The sequence below is a fragment of the Saimiri boliviensis genome, chromosome 19 (assembly GCF_048565385.1).
Source record: "Saimiri boliviensis isolate mSaiBol1 chromosome 19, mSaiBol1.pri, whole genome shotgun sequence".
Taxonomy (NCBI): domain Eukaryota; kingdom Metazoa; phylum Chordata; class Mammalia; order Primates; family Cebidae; genus Saimiri; species Saimiri boliviensis.
In genome coordinates, this window is record NC_133467.1 from 45,301,411 (window position 1) to 45,320,051 (window position 18,641).

Here is an 18,641-nt window from a genome sequence, read left to right on the forward strand (position 1 = left end):
ATTACTTCTGAGGTCTTGGTTCTGTTCCATTGCTCTATATCTCATTTTTGGTACCAGTACCATGCTGTTTTGATTACTGTAGCTTTGAGAATGGTTTGAAGTCAGGTAGCGTGATGCTTCCAGCTTTGTTTATTTTGCTTATGATTGTCGTTTTATGGGCTCTTTTTTTTGGTTATATATGAAGTTTAAAGTGGTTTTTTTTTTTTTTTTTTTTTTTTTTTTTTTTTTTTTTTTTCCTAGTTCTGTGAAGAAGGTCAGTGGTAGATTGATGGGGGTAGCACTGAATCTATAAATTACTTTGGAAAGTAGGGCCATTTTAACCATACCGATTTTTCCTGACCATAAGCATGGAATGTTTTTCCATCTGTTTGTGTCCTCCCTTATTTCCTTGAGTAGTGGTTTGTAATCCTCCTTGAAGAGGTCCTTCACAGCCTTTGCTAGTTGTATTCCTAGGCATTTTATTTTCTTTGTGGCAATCGTAAATGGGAATTTACTCATTATTTGGCTCTCTGTCTTTTACTGGTGTATAGGAATGCTTGTGATTTTTGCACATCAATTTTGTATTGTGAGACTTTGCTGAAGTTGCTTAGCAGCTTAAGGAGATTTTGGGCCGAGACAATGGGATCTTCTAAATATACAATCATGTCATCTGCAAATAGAGACAATTTAACTTCTTTTTTTCCTAATCGAATACCCTTTATGTCGTTTTCTTGCCTGATTGCTCTAGCTAGAACTTCCAATACTATGTTGAATAGAAAGGGTGAGATAGAGCACCTTTGTCTAGTGCCAGTTTTCAAAGGGAATGCTTCCAGTTTTTGCTCGTTAAGTTAGATGTTGGCTGTGGGTTTGTCATAAATAGCTTTTTTTTATTTTGAAATGTGTTCCATTGATACTAGTTTATTGAGAGATTTTTTTTTTTTTTTTTTTTTTTTTTTTTTTTTTTTTTAGCATAAAGGGCTGTAGAAGTTTGTTGAAGGCCTTCTCTGCATCCTTTGAGATGATGTGTTTTTTTTTCTTTGTTTATGTGATGGATTACATTTATAGATTTACGTATGCTGAACCAGGCTTGCATCCCCGCGGTGAAGCCTACTTGATTGTGATGGATAAGCTTCTTGATGTGCTGTTGGATTCAGTTTGCCAGTATTTTATTGAAGATTTTTGCATCAATGTTCATCATGGATATTGGCCTGAATTTTTTTCTTTTAGTTGTATGTCTGCCAGGTTTTGTCTGAGGATGATGATGGTCTCGTAAAATATGTTAGGGAGTATTCCTTCTTTTTGTATTGTTTCGAAGCGTTTTAGAAGGAGTGATATGAACTCCTCTTTGTACATCTGGTAGAATTCTGCTGTAAATCCATCTGGGCCTGGACTTTCTTGGTTGGTAGGCTATTAATTACTGCCTCAACTTCAGTCCTTATTGTTGGTCTATTAAGGGATTAACTCCTTCTTGATTTAGTCTTGGGAGGGTGTAAGTGTCCAGGAGTTTATCCATTTCTTCCAGATTTACTGGTTTATATGCATAGAGTTGTTTGTAGTAATCTCTGATGGTAGTTTGTATTTCTTTGGAATTGGTGGTGATACCCTTTTTATCATTTTGTATTGCATCCATTTGAGTCTTCTCTCTTTTCTATGTCATTAGTATGGCTATCTTGTCTATTTTGTTGATCTTTTCAAAAAACCAGCTGCTTGATTTACCGATTTCTTGAAGAGTTTTTCTTTGTCTCTATCTCCACTTCTGCTCTGATCTTAGTTACTTCTTGTCTTCTGCTAGGTTTTGAATTTTTTTGATCTTGCTCCTCTAGCTCTTTCCATTTTGATGATAGGGTGACGATTTTAGATCTTTCCTCACTTCCAATGTGGGCATTTATTGCTATAATTTTTCTTGTAGTCACTGCTTTAAATGTGTCTCAGAAATTTTGGTATGTCGTGTCTTCGTTCTCATTGGTTTCGAAGAACATCTTTATTTCCGCCTTCATTTCATTGTTTATCCTGTTGCTGTTCTGGAGCAAATTGTGCCGGTTCCATGTACTTGTGTGGTTTTGAGTGACTTTCTTAATCCTGAGTTCTAATTTGATTTCACAGTGTTCTGAGAGATTGTTAGGATTTTCGTTCTTTTGCATTTGCTGAGGAGCAACTTACTTCCAATTATGTGGTCAGTTTTAGACTAGGTATCATGCAGTGCTGAGAGGAATATATATTCTGTGGATTTGGGGTGGAGATTTCTGTAGATGTCTGTTAGGTCCACTTGGTCCAGATCTGCGTTCAAGTCCCAGATATCCTTGTTGATTTTCTGTCTTGTTGATCTGTCAAATAGTGACAGTGGAATGTTAGTCTCCCACTATTAGTGTTTGAGAGTCTAAGTCTCTTTGTGGGTCGTTAAAAACACCGCATGTTCTCACGCATAGGCTGGTGTTGAACAGTGAGAACACATGGACACAGGGAGGGGAGCACTACGCACTGGGGTCTGTCGGGGAGAAACAGGGGAGGGACAGCAGGGGGTGGGTAGTTGGGGAGAGATAGCATGGGGAGAAATGCCAGATACAGGTGAAGGGGAGGAAGGCAGCAAATCACACTGCCATGTTGTACCTATGCAACAATCTTGCATGTTCTTCACATGTACCCCAAAACCTAAAATGCAATTTAAAAAAAGGGAGTATTCCTTTTGTATCTTCCCACCTCCCACCTCCCCACCCCCCATCCCTCCCCCATTTCCCCCCAACGGACCCCAGTGTGTAGTGCTACCCTCCCTGTGTCCATGTGTTCTCATTGTTCATCACCCGCCTGTGAGTGAGAATATATGGTGTTTGATTTTCTGCTCTTGTATCACTTTGCTGAGAATAATGGTTTCCTGGTTCATCCATGTCCCTACAAAGGACGTGAACTCATCGTTTTTGATGGCTGCGTAATATTCCATGGTGTATATGTACCACATTTTCCCTATCCAGTCTAACATCATTGGGCATTTGGGTTGGTTCCAGGTCTTTGCTATTGTAAACAGTGCTGCAATGAACATTCGTGTGCACGTGTCCTTGTAGTAGAATGATTTATAATCCTTTGGATATATACCCAGTAATGGGATTGCTGGGTCAAATGGGATTTCTATTTTTAGGTCCTTGAGGAATCACCACACTGTCTTCCACAGTGGTTGAATTAATTTACATTCCCACCAACAGTGTAAAAGTGTTCCTATTTCTCCACATCCTCTCCAGCATCTGTTGTTTCCAGATTTTTTAATGATCGCCATTCTAACTGGTGTGAGATGGTATCTCAATGTGGTTTTGATTTGCATTTCTCTGATGACCAGTGATGATGAGCATTTTTTCTTATGTTTGTTGGCCTCCTGTATGTCTTCTTTTGTAAAGTATCTGTTCATATCCTTTGCCCATTTTTGAATGGGCTTGTTTGTTTTTTTCTTGTAGATCTGCTTTAGTTCTTTGTAAATTCTGGATATCAGCCCCTTGTCAGAGGGGTAGACTGCAAAAACTTTTTCCCATGCTGTTGGTTGCCGATTCACTCTACTGACTGTTTCTTCTGCCGTGCAGAAGCTGTGGAGTTTGATTAGGTCCCATTTGTCTATTTTGGCTTTTGTTGCCATTGCTTTTGGCGTTTTGGTCATGAAGTCCTTGCCTACACCTATGTCCTGAATGGTTTTGCCTAGATATTCTTCTAGGGTTTTTATGGTGTTAGGTCTGATGTTTAAGTCTTTAATCCATCTGGAGTTAATGTTTGTGTAAGGTGTCAGGAAGGGGTCCTGTTTCTGCTTTCTGCACATGGCTAGCCAGTTTTCCCAACACCATTTATTAAACAGGGAGTCCTTTCCCCATTGCTTGTTTTTGTCAGGTTTGTCGAAGATCAGATGGTTGTGGGTATGTTGTATTTCCTCTGAGGCCTCTGTTCTGTTCCATTGGTCTATATCTCTGTTTTTGTACCAGTACCATGCTGTTTTGATTACTGTAACGTTGTAGTATAGTTTGAAGTCCGGTAGTGTGGTGCCTCCTGCTTTGTTCTTTTTTCTTAGAATTGACTTGGCTATGCGGGCTCTCTTTTGGTTCCATATGAAGTTTAAGGTGCTTTTTTCCAGTTCTGTGAAGAAGGTCATTGGTAGCTTGGTGGGAATAACGTTGAATCTGTAAATTACTTTGGGCAGTATGGCCATTTTCACGATGTTGATTCTTCCTAACCATGAACATGGAATGTTTCTCCATCTTCTTGTATCCTCTCTTATTTCGTTGAGCAATGGCTTGTAGTTCTCCTTGAAGAGGTCCTTTACGTTCCTCGTTAGTTGTATTCCTAGGTATTTTATTCTCTTTGTAGCAATTGTGAATGGCAGTTCGTTCTTGATTTGGCTCTCTTGAAGTCTGTTACTGGTGTATAGGAATGCTTGTGATTTTTGCACGTTGATTTTGTATCCTGAGACTTTGCTGAAGTTGTTTATCAGTTTCAGGAGATTTTGGGCTGAGATGATGGGGTCTTCCAGATATACAATCATGTCATCTGCAAATAGAGACAATTTGATTTCCTCCTTTCCAATTTGGATACCCTTTATTTCTTTTTCTTGCCTGATTGCTCTGGCTAGAACTTCCAGTACTATATTGAATAGGAGTGGTGAGAGAGGGCATCCTTGTCTAGTGCCAGATTTCAAAGGGAATGCTTCCAGTTTTTTCCCATTCAGTATGATACTGGCTGTTGGTTTGTCGTAAATAGCTTTTATTGTTTTGAGATACATTCTGTCAATACCTAGTTTATTGAGGGTTTTTAGCATAAAGGGGTGTTGAATTTTGTCAAAAGCCTTCTCTGCATCAATCGAGATAATCATGTGGTTTTTGTCTTTTGTTCTGTTTATGTGGTGAATTACGTTTATGGACTTGCGTATGTTGAACCAGCCTTGCATCCCCGGGATGAATCCTACTTGATCATGGTGGATGAGCTTTTTTGATATGCTGTTGCAATCGGTTTGCCAGTATTTTATTGAAGATTTTTGCATCTATGTTCATCATGGATATTGGCCTGAAATTTTCTTTTCTCGTTGAGTCTCTGCCGGGTTTTGGTGTCTCGTAAAATGATTTGGGAAGGATTCCCTCTTTTTGGATTGTCTGGAATAGTTTCAGAAGGAATGGTATCAGCTCCTCTTTGTATGTCTGGTAGAATTCAGCTGTGAACCTATCTGGACCTGGGCTTTTTTTGGGTGGTAGTCTCTTTATTGCTGCCTCGACTTCAGACCATGTTATTGGTCTATTCAGGGTTTTGACTTCTTCCAGGTTTAGGCTTGGGAGGATGCAGGTGGCTGAATGATCACAGGCCCATTGCCCATTCCCCTGAGGCTTCTGGCCCAGTTTGTCCTTATTCTCCCCTGCTTTGTTTCTCACCTGTTCTAGCGCTGACTTGTCCTTTACAGGTTCTTCTCTTTTCCAAAACCTGCTGACTTTCTTCCATCTGTTCCCTCAGTTCTCAGCTTCCCAGGTGTGAACTCAGCTCAGGCTCTGAAGGAGAAACACAGGGGCCAGAGTCAGGAGTCAGACCCAGAGAGGTCAGAGGCAGGTTAGAGGTCCAGGCAGTGTTAAAGACCATCTCAGTCCCTCAAGGTCTCAGAGAAAACTAAGCAGGAAGGGACCTCAGAGAGGTACAATTAGCACCTACTTTACTGATGAGAAAACTCAAGTCCAGAAAGACTAAGACTCTCCCAGGTTCCCTCATCACCCAGTGGCAGCAGATATACCACGAAAGCCTTGGCCTCACCCTCCCTGTGCAAAGCAGGTAACTCATCCTCCAGAAACTCGCTGCTGCCTTTCAGAAAACTTTAGATCAAATACAGCAATTTCACCTTGCAAACAGAGTAAAAGGGTCTTTCCTTGGACAATTCTTTATCATGGTTCTGTAGGCCTATTACTTACTCCCAGTCCGTTGTCATTCACTGGCTAGCAGTTTGGGGCAGGGAGCATGTGAGGATTAAACAGTGGTTAACACAACCCTGCTTTCCCAGTCTGGGCGTTCAGCTACTCCATGCTTCCTCAGGGAGTTTCCTCTGCTGTAACTGCTGGAGAGTCCAGGCCCTCATGTGGGTCATTTCTCCATGAAGATCCCTGGTATTTTCTTCCTCTCCTGGAGATAGAGAGGGCAGAGAATGGCTCTGGTACTCCATAGTCTTAGGTTTTCTCCTAAGCCAGCCAGGGCAGCTGAAAGCAATCATGACTGAGCGAGGTTAGGACAGTGAAGATGATCTCAGAGGAGCACAGGCTCACAAGGACAGCCCCTCGTGGAGACAGTCAGGACCGTGACACAGGCACTATCTGACCAATTCTGCTGGGGGCGATGGACCAAGGATTAAGCAGAGGATGCTGCCATGAGGAGAAAGGGGAAGAACCAAAGGAGTAGGGGGAAATAAGATAGACAATAATGGTTTCAAGAAATGCAGAGCAAAGATCCCAGAAGCAAAGTCCCACAGGATGGAGGGTCAGTCTCAGGCTGTGGATCCTACTTAAGTACCTCCTGCTGGATTTTGCCCAGCTCCATTTCCAAACTATTTTGGATTGGTGACTTTTTTCTCCCTTCCATGTTCCTTCTTTTTGAACTAGAATCACTGTAATTGTTATTCTGTGCCTGTCCCGCCATTCCACATTAGGAGCAGATAAGCAGTTTGTTCAGTTTCACAGGTAGACAGAGGTAAGGCAATTATGTCAATAATCTGTACTTAATGGACACCCTCAGAAGCCTCATTGACACCTGTGTGGATGTTTTAGATAAGATTTTAAACTTTGGATCTGATGTGGCCTATGTGACATTTTTCATGTTGAACTAATGCTTTAATGACATGAAATTTGGAAACTTTAGAGGAGAGGATGAATGTATTTTGCAGATGGGGGAATGTGAGTGTCCAACTGTGGTAGATGGAATTTCTGACATGGTCCCCAAACATGCCATACCCTTGTCTCTGAAGCCTGTTAAGGTGATGAGACACCACTCCTGTGATTATGTTTTTATGTGACAGTTACATGACCTGAAGATGATGAGGTTACCTGCATGAAGTGGATTGAATCACATCACTCCATACATGACAGAGCTTTCTGTGGCTGGTTGGAGAAGATGAAGTCAGAGAAGGAAGGAGCTTGAGAAGGACTCCATGAGTTGTGATTGGTTGAAAGATAGAAAAGACAGGTAAAGAGGAAAGCAGGTGGCATCTGAAGTCAAAGTATCTCCTGGCTGACAGCCAGCACAGAAAAAGGGCCCTCAGTCCCCCACAAACAAGAATAGAAACATTTTCCAATATCTGCAGTGAACTTGGAATAAAAGCTTGAGCTCTAGAGAAAAAGCATAGCTAGCCCATTTCTGGATTTTAGCCTCACATGACCCTGATCAGAAAACCCAGGAAGGAAGGAAAAGAAGGAAAGAAGGGAGGGATAGGGGAACAGATAAACTTACATGAAGATGAGGAGATCCAAGGAAACTTACACCACCGATATGTTCAATTAACAGGAACACGCTAACTAGTTATTAGAGAGACACACTACTATAAATCCATATACTGTTTCCATGGCAGACAATCATTCTTGCTTCTCTGAAACACTTTCTGTCTCCGCCTTGCTGTTGTTAGAGACACTGAGTCTTCCCTTTGGACAAGTTCTGGCACCCACAGGAATGAGATGAGACAGTGAACCCCAGAACACCAGGCCACAATGTTCCCTGCTGCTCCTTGTCCACTCCAGAAGCTGCCCAGCTGCAGGGGAATGTGAGCCTCAGCTCCTGGGTCTGACATCATCCCTTTGCCTTTCTCACTGGGCTTCTCTCCTTGCACTGGCTCCCACTCCCCCAGGAACTGGCAGGTGACCACGTGAAAAGAACACAAACAGGCCACGCCCCTTTCTTTCTCCTCTCAATGCCTGCAGTGGTGGGTTCCATGGGGTAGTGATCTGACATTTACTCATTATGGTGTCCCTAGCCCAGAGCAGGGCCTGGCACCTAATAGCCACCATGTGAATGCTCAGTGAAAGAAGGTGACCACCACAAGGTCATGAGGAACCAAGAATTCTACTGTGGCCCATCAATTTTAAGTCCTACACAATTCTAGAATGGGAAATGTGAAAGGCCTTCAAAAGTGGCCACTCTCTGAAACCATTATACTGGCAGCTGAGCCCTGTTTCCCCATCCTGGACACATCTAGAGGGCACCACCTAAATCCAGACACATCTCCCCACACAGGACAGTTCAGGAGCCTTAGCCTGGGAAATGTGGTGGACAGGGAGGGGGGAATCACGAAAGTTGAAGAGGTGAAAGCAGGTGAAAGGGAACAGCAAGGTGGAAACAGAGAGAGAGATGGGGATGGAGACTGGGGGATGAGAGGGGAAGAGAGAGGAGAGGGACGCAGATCCAGCCACTGAGGAAAAGGCCTGAAGAGAACACTGTCCTCTACTGAAGTCAAATAACTTCCACCTGACCACGCACTGCAGCTCGTGGGTGGCACATGCGGGTCATGCTGCAATGTTTAGGGCCTATGGAATCTTCCCTTCTCATCTGAATCGTAATGGAGAGAGGACTCTCTGACCCCATCCAGCTGGCAGTGCCTCGTGATTTTTACCTGTTAGATCTGGCAGCTCTTCATGTCAGCCCACACCGCATGAGGCTGCTCTTGATGAACCGAATGGGGAAGATTCTACATCAGTGCCTCGGAGAGTCCACTGGAAGCCCTGGACAGCAGGAGTCAGTGGTGCCCCAGCATGGAGGCCGAGAGCACACAGCAGTGAAGCTCCAGACACCCTCAGGAGGACAGTAAAGGACAATGTGCTGGTGAGAGCCTGGGTCAGCAGGAACCTCCGCCTGTGTCTGAACATGATTGGCCTTCATACGAGCTATGACATAAAAGAGAGAAAGCAAGGTTAACATTAAGATTTGGGGCTTGGGGAACTTGAAGGATGGAACTGCCATTTGTTGAGACTGGGAAGACTGAGAAAGGAGCAGATTGAAAGGCGGTGAGGAACTAGAATTGGCTGGGTTTTTGTCATATGCAATCAACAGTCCTGACCAGCCTGGGCAACATAGTAAGACCCTGTCTCTGAAAATAAAAAGTTAGCCAAGCATGGTGGTGCACACGTGCAATCTCAGCTACTCGGGAGGCTGAAGCAGGGAGATTCCTGAGTAGCCAGAGAAGTTTTCACAAAATAAGTAATATTTGGGGCAGATCTTAGTGAACAGGAATTCCATTCTTTCCGTTAGGAAATTAAGAGAGTGTGGGTGTGGTTAGCTAATGATGATTGAACTATCTTTGGAATCTCATCCACTGGTCTATCTGGTCTATTTATATATGTATATTCTATCTGCAGTCTCACTGAGCTTTGCTAGTTTATGTTGCAGTAACAAAAGCCCCAAAATCTTAGCAGCTACACATACAAAGGTCTATTTTCATTGACATTTCCTTTTATGGCAGGTTAACTGTGACTCTATTCTATACAAGCTATTTTATTTGTTAGACAGTGAAAGCTGTGATACTTAGAGAATTGTTGAATGTGGTTCATTCATTCATTTAACAACTATTTATTGAATATCTGTTTCATACCAGGCAAGGTCAGGCACTGAGAATACAGTAGTAAATAAGAAACAAGATCTCTAATTTCCACAAGCTTATTTTGAAAATGAGATTAAACACTTACAAAATAATCATAACAATATTACATTCATAAATAATAAATATTTTAAATTAGAAAAATATAAAATTATTAAAACTAAAATGGCCAGGAGTGATGGCTCACACCTGTAATACCAACACTTTGGGATGCCAAGGTGGGAGGATCATTTGAGCCCAGGAGTTTGAAAACAGTCTGGGCACCATAGGAAGACCCTGTATACAAAAAATAAAAACTGAGCCTGGCATGGTGGTGCATGCCAGCAGCTACTAAGAAGGCTGAGGTAGGAGGACTGCTAGAGCCTGAGAGGTCAAAACGGCAATGAGCCATGATCATACCACTGCACCACTGCACTCCAGCATGGGTGACAGAGCGAAACCTTGTCTCAAGAAAGCAAAGAGAAGAAGATATGTTCAAACTATATGCAGGAGAAAAAAGAAGGAAGAAAGAAGAAAAGAGGAAGGGGAAGGGGAAGGGGAAGGGGAAGGGGAAGGGGAAGGGGAAGAATAAGAAGAAGAAAAAGAAACAATTTCATTGATGTAGTCCTGAAACTATTATGTAGAATACTATTGTCTATATTACATCACGTCAGTCCTTTAATGGCTTAACAATTAGATATGATCCATAAAATTTTCCTGGTAATTAGGTATACTTAAGAACAATTAAGTATAGAGTTACTGCCTTGACAGGAAGATGGTAAAATTTTTTAAAAGACAAATAAATAAATAAAATAATAAAACCTGTAGCTCTGTGAGTCTCAAATAATATCTAATTGAAGTCAGTGAACATCTAGCAATCATTCTGAACACATAATTCTCTTAATACATGTTGCCTAAACTCCCAACAGATCTGACTTACCAACACCTGTATGTAGCCAAAAACTGACAATCATTTATAAATTATCACCTATGACTCCATCTTCTCTACCCACTTAAAAACATTTTACATCTTTATTTATGATTTTTTGTAGCGATGGGATCTCACTATGCTGCTCAGGTTGGTCCAGAAACAGACCCACACTGATTTCATAAATCAGATGATCATACAGCCACCTGATTTATGAAAAAAAGTGCCACACAGTCCAGAAGGACAAGGATGTTCCGGTCAATATATGGTGCTACATTAAACAGTCACATCCATGTATTTTTAGTAGAGATGGCTATTTTTTAGTAGAGTAAAAAGTGAATCATGGCTGGGTGGGGTGGCTCACACCTGTAATCCCAGCACTGTGGGAGGCTGAAGTGGGCAGACTACTTGAGCCCAAGAGTTTGAGACTAACCTGGGAAAATGTTCAATGCCCATCTCTACAAAAAAAAAAAAAAAAAAAAAAAAAAAAAAAAAAAATTAGCCAGGCATGGTAGCACATGCCTATGGTCTCAGGTACTCAAGAGGCTAAGGTGGGAGGATCCCTTGATCCAGGAGATGAAAGTTGCAGTGAGCTGAGATTATGCCACCACACTCTAGCCTGGGAAATAGAGTGAAAGTCTGTCTGAAAAAAAAAAAAAAAAAAAAAAGCATAAACTAAAATAAAATTGCTATGAGGTTAACACAGAAAAAAATGTGTTCATATTCTTAGGTTAGGCATTGATTAACAGGACACAAAAAGCAGTCACCATAAAGGAAAAGATTGATCAAGTATAATTCCATTAAAATTAAACTCAGGCTGGGTACACTGGCTCATTCCTGTAATCCCTACACTTTGGGAGGCCAAGGCAGGTGTATCACTTGATCCCAGGAATTCCAGACCAGCCTATGTAACATGTTAAAACCCCATCTCTACTAAAAATACAAAAAGAGCTGAGCATAATGGTGCTCCCCTGCAGATCCCAGCTACTTGGGGGCTCAGGCAGGAGGATCACCAGAGCCTTGGGAGGTCGAGATTGCAATGAGCTGTAATTGTGCCATTGCACTCCAGCCTGGACAACAGAGTGAGATCCTGTCTAAAAAAGAAAAAAAAAAAATAGAGAATCTCCATTCATTTAAAAACACCATTAAAAGAGTGAAAAGGCAAGCTACAGTTTGAAAAAAGAGAAATGCAATATGTATATATCCTAGAAAGGACACATAACCAGAATAAAGTGTTACAAATCAACAGAAAAACAAGCATATCCTGAAAACAGGATACAGAGATTTAACAGGCACTTCACAAAAGAGGACATATAAATGGTACTAAAAAATACTCAACCTCAATACCAGGAAAAGGCAAAATGAAACCACACTGATACATTACTGCACCTCTACTCCAATGGCAAAATAACTTTGAACTGACAAGCATCAGCAAGGATGTGGGATAAGCAGAATAGTCCCTGATAAGTTTTACAACCACTTTGGGAAAATGTTCAACAATATCTGATACCTCTAAACCCAACAATGTGACTCTTACATATATACCCCAATCTAGCAATGTTCTATTTCTTCATCTGTGGTGAATTTTACTTAGTATAAATTTATTACCTGTACTTTTTTTTTTTTTTTTTAGGTTCTCCCTCTGCCATCCAGGCCTGCGTGCACTGGCAAGATCACTGCTCACTGTAATCTCAGCCTCCCAGGCTCTGATAGATCCTCCCATCTCAGCCTCCCAGGTAGCTAGGGACACACCACCACAGACAGCTAATTTTTGTATTTTCAGTAGAGATGGGGTTTTGCCATGTTGCCCAGGCCGGTCTGGAACTCCTGGGCTCCAGTGGTCTGCCCACCTTGGCCTTCCAAAGCGCTGGGATTACACGTGTGATCCACTGTCCCCCGACCACCTGCACATTTCAAATTGTCAACTTCTTCCACAGACTTCTGTAACTTTTCAAAGACTTCTTTGACACAAAGTTCTCAGAAATCTTAAAGCTAGCATTTTAGAATAGAAAACCGAGCTGCTGGTTCACAGGTGAAATTTTACCAATAAAATTTAACAACAAAAGAAAGCTACTAACGCGTATCAGCTCAGAACAAAGCTTTGAAACGACCAGCAGATCACTTTAACGTCCTCGAGCACTGGGAGTCATTCCTTCGGGTGAACAACACTGTACCCCAAAGAAATAAATGACAGCACTTCAAGAAAAGACTTCCTGTGGAAAGCAGCTTTACCAGCAAAAAAAAAAAAAAAAAAAAAGGAAAGCGAGGACACCACTCCAAAAGTCTTGCTGCGCTTCGGTGAAAGGACGCCCGGTGAGATCATCTGAGAAGCCCCAAAGACCCGCTCCCGCCAGCGGGATTCTTCCCGGCGCCCCGAGAGGAGGGCTGCGGCGGCCGCGGGGAGAGGAACCCGGCGCAGGGACTCCAGCCCGGCGGCCGCCCCGGCCGGCTCGCCCAGCAAACGCTGCGAAGGCCCCTGCGCGCGTCAACCCAGCTGCGCGCCGGGGTCCCGAACTCCCCGCCCGCGGCCTGGCGCGGCGCCCTCACCTCACAAACGCTGGTGGACTTCCCGGCAAACCTCCACTTCCCACAGGCATGGCGGCCGCCACGCCCCGCGCCTCCGCCCTCCGCAGCCCGCCCGCCTGTCCTGCGTTTCCAGAAGCGCCGCACTCACTGAGCGGCTCCCAGCGGCGGCGCCACCCTCCCCTCCCCAGCCCTCCCCTCCCCTCCCCAGCCCTCCCCTCCCCTCCCCTCCCCAGCCCTCCCCTCCCCTCCCTTCCCTTCCCCTCTCCTCCCCAACCCTCCCCTTCCCCTCCCCTCCCCAACCCTCCCCTCCCCTCCCCAACCCTCCCCTGCCCTCCCGATCCCTCCCCTCCCCTGCCCTTCCCCGCCCCAGCCCCTCCCCCGCTACCGCCCCCACCGCGCTCCTCCCCTCCCCTCCCCGCCCCTCCCCTGCCCTTCCCCTCCCCCGCCACCGGCCCCACCCCGCCCCTCCCATCCCCGCCCCGCCCCTCCCATCCCCGCCCCGCCCCGCCCCACCACGCCCTTCCCCTCCCCTCCCCTCCGGCACCGCCGCTGTCTCAGCCACCGCCCACCGCCCCCCTGCGGCCGCTTGGTCCTCCGCTCCGGCCCCGCCTCCGAGAGCCCCAGGCGCAGGCGCAGCGGGGCCTTAAAGGGGCCGCCACCTCCACCGCACAGCCCGGTTAGGCCAGAGTGGGCGGCAGCTGGAGCCGAGTCCCAGGAACAGCTGCGCTCCCAGAACGGGAGAGATCCACTCGAAGGTTTTGGGTTCCAACAGAGCAGAAGATGAAGAACAGAGGAATTAAAAGTGAGAATCCCTCCTCAGAGGGTGCCTGGGCCGTGTTCCTTGGCAGTTCGGGGGTATTTGCAGTATTGATCTGAAATGCTGCAGCTCCACGGGACGGGACGTGCTTTCGGATGCGGTCCTTGTCTTCTGCCTTAGACGCGCCCTCGGGGGCAGCCTCGGTTTCCGGTCCCCGTCCATTGGCCACGTGCCCTGTCATTGCTTTGAGGGAAGAGGAAACAATTTTCAACATTGAAACTTGCCAGGGTGTCTAAGAACCTGTCTGTAGATGAGCTGCCTAAAGATCACCGGGGAAGACTTTTTTAAGGCAGATTTTCTGTTGCAAGAATTTATAATTCTCTAAATCTACGTTAAGGCCCGGAAAGAATCAAGAAAGCCTAAGGAATCTGCACATATTAAGAGTTTTTCCAAGTTTCCCAGAGAGAAGGAGCGGGCGCGTGGGGAGCAGAGGCCGTGGCAGGCAGCGGAGGCACCAGGAGCCGCCGAGTGACCTCGCCGCCCCTCCGGTCCCCTCCCCACCCACAGGCCCATGACCCGCGCCTGTGGCCTCTGCGCACCCAGACTCCGTGCATCCAGACTCCAGCTCCCCAGACTCCGTGCCCTGCAGCACCCACCAGTTCTCCACCGTGGCAGCCTCACCGAGTGGCAACTCCTGCCCACTGCCCTGGCCACAGCCCCTGCGCCCACGGCAGCAACCCAGGTGACCATGATAGTGGTGGAGGACGCTGGTGAGTGGAAGACAGGGCAGCCCGGCCACCGGGCCTACTTTCTTGCCTTGCTGATTGTCTATTTTTATAAGATTGTCTACTTTTCTAAGAGCTTTGTAAACAAAGAAACTTTTTAAAAAGGATGACTCTAATTTATATTTAATCTAAAGAAGAAGGACGTCAGGCAACTTGGGGGTTTGGGTTTTGGCTTCGTTTCTAAGTCTTCTCTTCGTTGACTTTGGGGCTCAGGTGCCCCAGATGCTTCGGGCTCCTGAGGACCTTCTGGGCCCTCACATTCATGAGGCAGCCACCTGGGGGGTCTGACAGGGCTGTCAGCGAGGCGCTGCTCCCACCTTTCTCCACGTTGGCGTCTGGCCGGGCGGGAAGGGAGAGGACACTGTGTTAAGCAGGTGCTCCAAATAACCCGATTAGCCGCTGGCAGGAGGAGCTCTCCCACATGAAGGACTTCCCCCAATGCTTCCTGGCCACGCCAGGACCTAGTGGTGGCGACCGTGGCCACAGACCTGCCGGAGCCCCTGCAGCTTGCGGCGGTAGCAACCTGGCCCCCTGCCCCGGAGAGAGACCGAGGAGCTCGGCGGCCTCCTGGACCTGGGCCTTGTCCTCTCCGGTCCGCTGTCCATCAGCAGTCAGTGGCCGCCACTGTACCCTTGTCAGCATCCGCGTCTTCCTCGTCGTTCCCGTCGAGCAGCGGCCCTGCCAGCGCACCCTCCACCTGCAGCTTCGGCTGTCCGATGCCGGCGGGGCGACCCAGGCGTGGGGACCCCACGGGCGGAGGCCTCCTCTGTGGCAGAAAGTCCGCTCCCCCTCCGACGGCTTCCTTCGACCTGGAGGACATGCACAACATGAGCCCCTCTGGCGGCTCTGCGGCGGACCTGCTGCAGCCGCAGTTGGAGCCGGGGTCCACTCCACCGCTGCAGCTGCAGCTGCCAGCTGTTGGGGTGACTGGCAAGTTCGTGCTGAAGGCGTCACTGAGCGCCCCCGGGCAGCGAGTACACAGCCAGTTGTCATCAGCGGCAGCGAAGACGGCCCTGACAGCAGCCACCTGGTGGTGGTGGTGGCGGCCCCCACAACGGCGGCCCGCAGCGCCCTTACCCCAAGATCAAGCAGGAGGAGTCTCCTCGTGCACCCACTCAGGCGCTGGACCCCTCCCAGCCATGGCCACGGCGGGCTGCACACGACGTCCCCCTGGGGCGGCAGCCCCCGACCCCTGGGACCTGAGGAACTGCTGAGCAGCAGGGACTGTCACCCTGCCCTGCCACTTCCCCGGCTTCCATCCCCACCCAGGGCCCGATTACCCATCCTTCCTGCCTGACCAGACTCAGCCGCAAGTCCGCCGCTCCATGACCAAGAGCTCAAGCCGCCGGGTTCCTGCCTGCCGAGGAGCCCAGGCCAAACAGGGGAAGACGATCGTGTCCCAGAAAAGCACGGCCACCCACACAAAGAGTTCCCATCCCAAGGCACACCTGCGAGCCCACACAGGTGAGAAACCTTACCACGGTGACTGCCAGGGCTGTGGATGGAAATTCGTCTGCTCAGATGAACTGACCAGGCACTACGGTAAACACACTGGGCAACGCCCGTTCCGGTGCCAGAAACGCCACCGAGCATTTTCCAGGTCAGACCACCTCGCCTTGCACATGATGAGGCATTTTAAATCCCAGACAGTGGATATGACCCACACTGCCAAGGGAGAATTCAGGTTTTTGTTTGTTTCTTTACCTTTTCACCTGGTCTTCCCGATGAGGGGCGGAGCCCAGCCAGAAAGCACTACATTCATGGTCAGGTTCCCAGCTGAGTCAACTTGTGAGTGGATAATCAGGAAAAACGAGGAATCCAAAAGACAAAAATCAAAGAATCGATGGCGTCTGTGACTGGATCTTCTATCATTCCAATTCTAAATCCAACTTGAATATTCCTGGACTTACAAAATGCAAGGGGGTGATTACCCCCTTTCTCTAAGCAAAGTGTAAAAAGGAATCAAGCCCCTTCTTCCGGGCCAAGAGAATTTTGAGCGTTAGCTGTCTCTTGGTCACTGGCAACAAAGAACTCCTGATTCTATCTCAGAGTGTGGCACTTTCCTTACAACTCGCTTGGTTACAACATTAGCAGTGTGAAAACAGACTAACGCCTGCACACGTAGGTCTAAGTTAAATGAAAATTGACGGAAGAAGCAATGTCACGTGAACAGTAAGCCTAAGGGGGTTGAAAGCATTATATTGCTACCTGTTATATTACTACCAGTAAAGAAGAGATTTTCAAATGAAATGTATTACCAGAGATTAAAAAAACAGAGAGAGAGACATTTCACAATAACAAAAGCATCAATCCAACAAAAAGACATGCAATCAGAAATCCGCCCAATAGCTTAACTTCAGAGTTCACAAAGAAATGGATAAAATTACAGAGAGAAATGGAGAATTCTATGAGCATGATTAGATATGTTAAAACTTTAGCAATAAATTTAAAAACTATAGAAAATTCCAACAAAGAACTAGAAAAACAAAAACATTAACCACACAGACTTTATGTATATAAATACATATGAACATCAGTAAAAAATTTTTATTGTCTCAAGTGTGAATTATACATTTACCAAGAGAAACTATATCTCAGGCCATCAAACAATACATTTGAAAATATTGAAACCATACAAGACGTAGTTTCAGACCATATGAAAACGCATTAGAAATTGGTAGCAATAAGGTGATCCTGTGGACTGAATGTTTTGGTCATTCCCTAAGTTCATATATTGAAACCTAATCCCTAATGTGATGGTGTTTGGAGGTGGAGCCTTTAAGAGGTGATTAAGTCATGAGGGCAGATCCCTTATTAATTAGGTTACTGTTCTTATAAAAGGGACTTCATTCAGGTCCTTTGCCCCTTCCACCATGTAAGAACACTGAGAAAAGACACCATTTGTGAATCTGGAAACACCTGAATCACACACTCATTCTGCTATTGTCTTGACCTTGGACTTCCCAGGCTCTGGAATTGTGAGAAATAGATTTCTTTTGTTTATAATCCACACAGACTATAGTATTCTGTTACAACAGCCAAAATGGACTAAGATACATGATTGTAAAAATACCAACTATTTAGAAATTAAACATCAAAACTCTAAATGACAATTTTGTCAAAGTAGAAATCACAAGAGAAATTAGGAAATCCTCTAAACTGAAGGATATTAAAGTAAAATAAATCAGAATCTATGGTGTGCAGCTGAAATAATAGAGAAAAAATGACATTTTTAAGTACCTCTATTAGAAAAGAAGAAGATGTCAAATTAGTAACTTAGCTTCTGCCATAAGAAATGAAAAGGAACATGCAGAGGAAGGAAATGATAATGAAACTGAAGTCAATTACTTAGAAAGATAAATAAAATTAACAAATCCTAAACTTGCTTGTACGGGAAAATAATCAGTAAATTTTATAAAACCCTAACTAGATTGATCAAGACAAAAAGATACAAATTAACAATAACAGGAATAAAAGAACATCAGACCACTGTGACCTTCAGGTCAAGAAAAGGAATATTAATAATTTTATGCCAATAAGCTTGACATCCAAATGAACAATTTCCTTGAGAGAGAAAATTCATGAAAACTGATCTAAGAAGAAATAGAAAATGTGACCAGCCATATATAAATTGTAGAAATTGAATTTGTAGTTGAAATCCTTCCCATAGAGAATACAAAAGGTCCAGAAGGCTTTGCTGATGAATTATATGAAACACACAGTTGAAAATAGCATCAATTTTACACACACCTTTTTAGAAATTAAAGGAGGCAACTCTTTTCAACTGGATTTATGAGGCCAACATTACTCAGATTAAAAAAAGAAAATGCAGACAACAAAATTAGAAGAAAAAAGAACCAAGAACAATGATTTCTCTCGAACAAAGACCAAAAATTCAGTGCAAGAAGTTAATAAATTCAAATACACATTTTAAAAAATATGTCACTCCAGATTGGTTTATGGGGAAGTGTTTGATTCAAATAAACTGCAAATTAAATAACACAACTCAATTAATACAATAAAAAACAGGCCGGGTGCAGAGGCTCACTCCTGTAATCCCAGCATTTTGGGAGGCCAAGGTGGGTGGGTCACTTGAGGTCAGGAGTTCCAGACCAG

The 18,641-nt window shown here is 45.2% G+C and overlaps 1 long non-coding RNA gene and 1 pseudogene across 1 annotated transcript; one reads left to right on the plus strand and one right to left on the minus strand.

Moving 5' to 3' along the window:
* Positions 1-287: 287 nt before the first annotated feature.
* LOC141582198 (uncharacterized) lies at positions 288-6,066 on the minus strand. The gene is made up of 3 exons (XR_012515006.1): positions 5,892-6,066; positions 5,367-5,480; positions 288-2,303 (listed from the first exon to the last, which is right to left on the minus strand). It is a non-coding gene; the product is annotated as an uncharacterized LOC141582198 (long non-coding RNA).
* An 8,385-nt stretch (positions 6,067-14,451) lies between these two features.
* LOC141582146 (Krueppel-like factor 4 pseudogene) lies at positions 14,452-16,706 on the plus strand (annotated as a pseudogene).
* Positions 16,707-18,641: the final 1,935 nt, after the last annotated feature.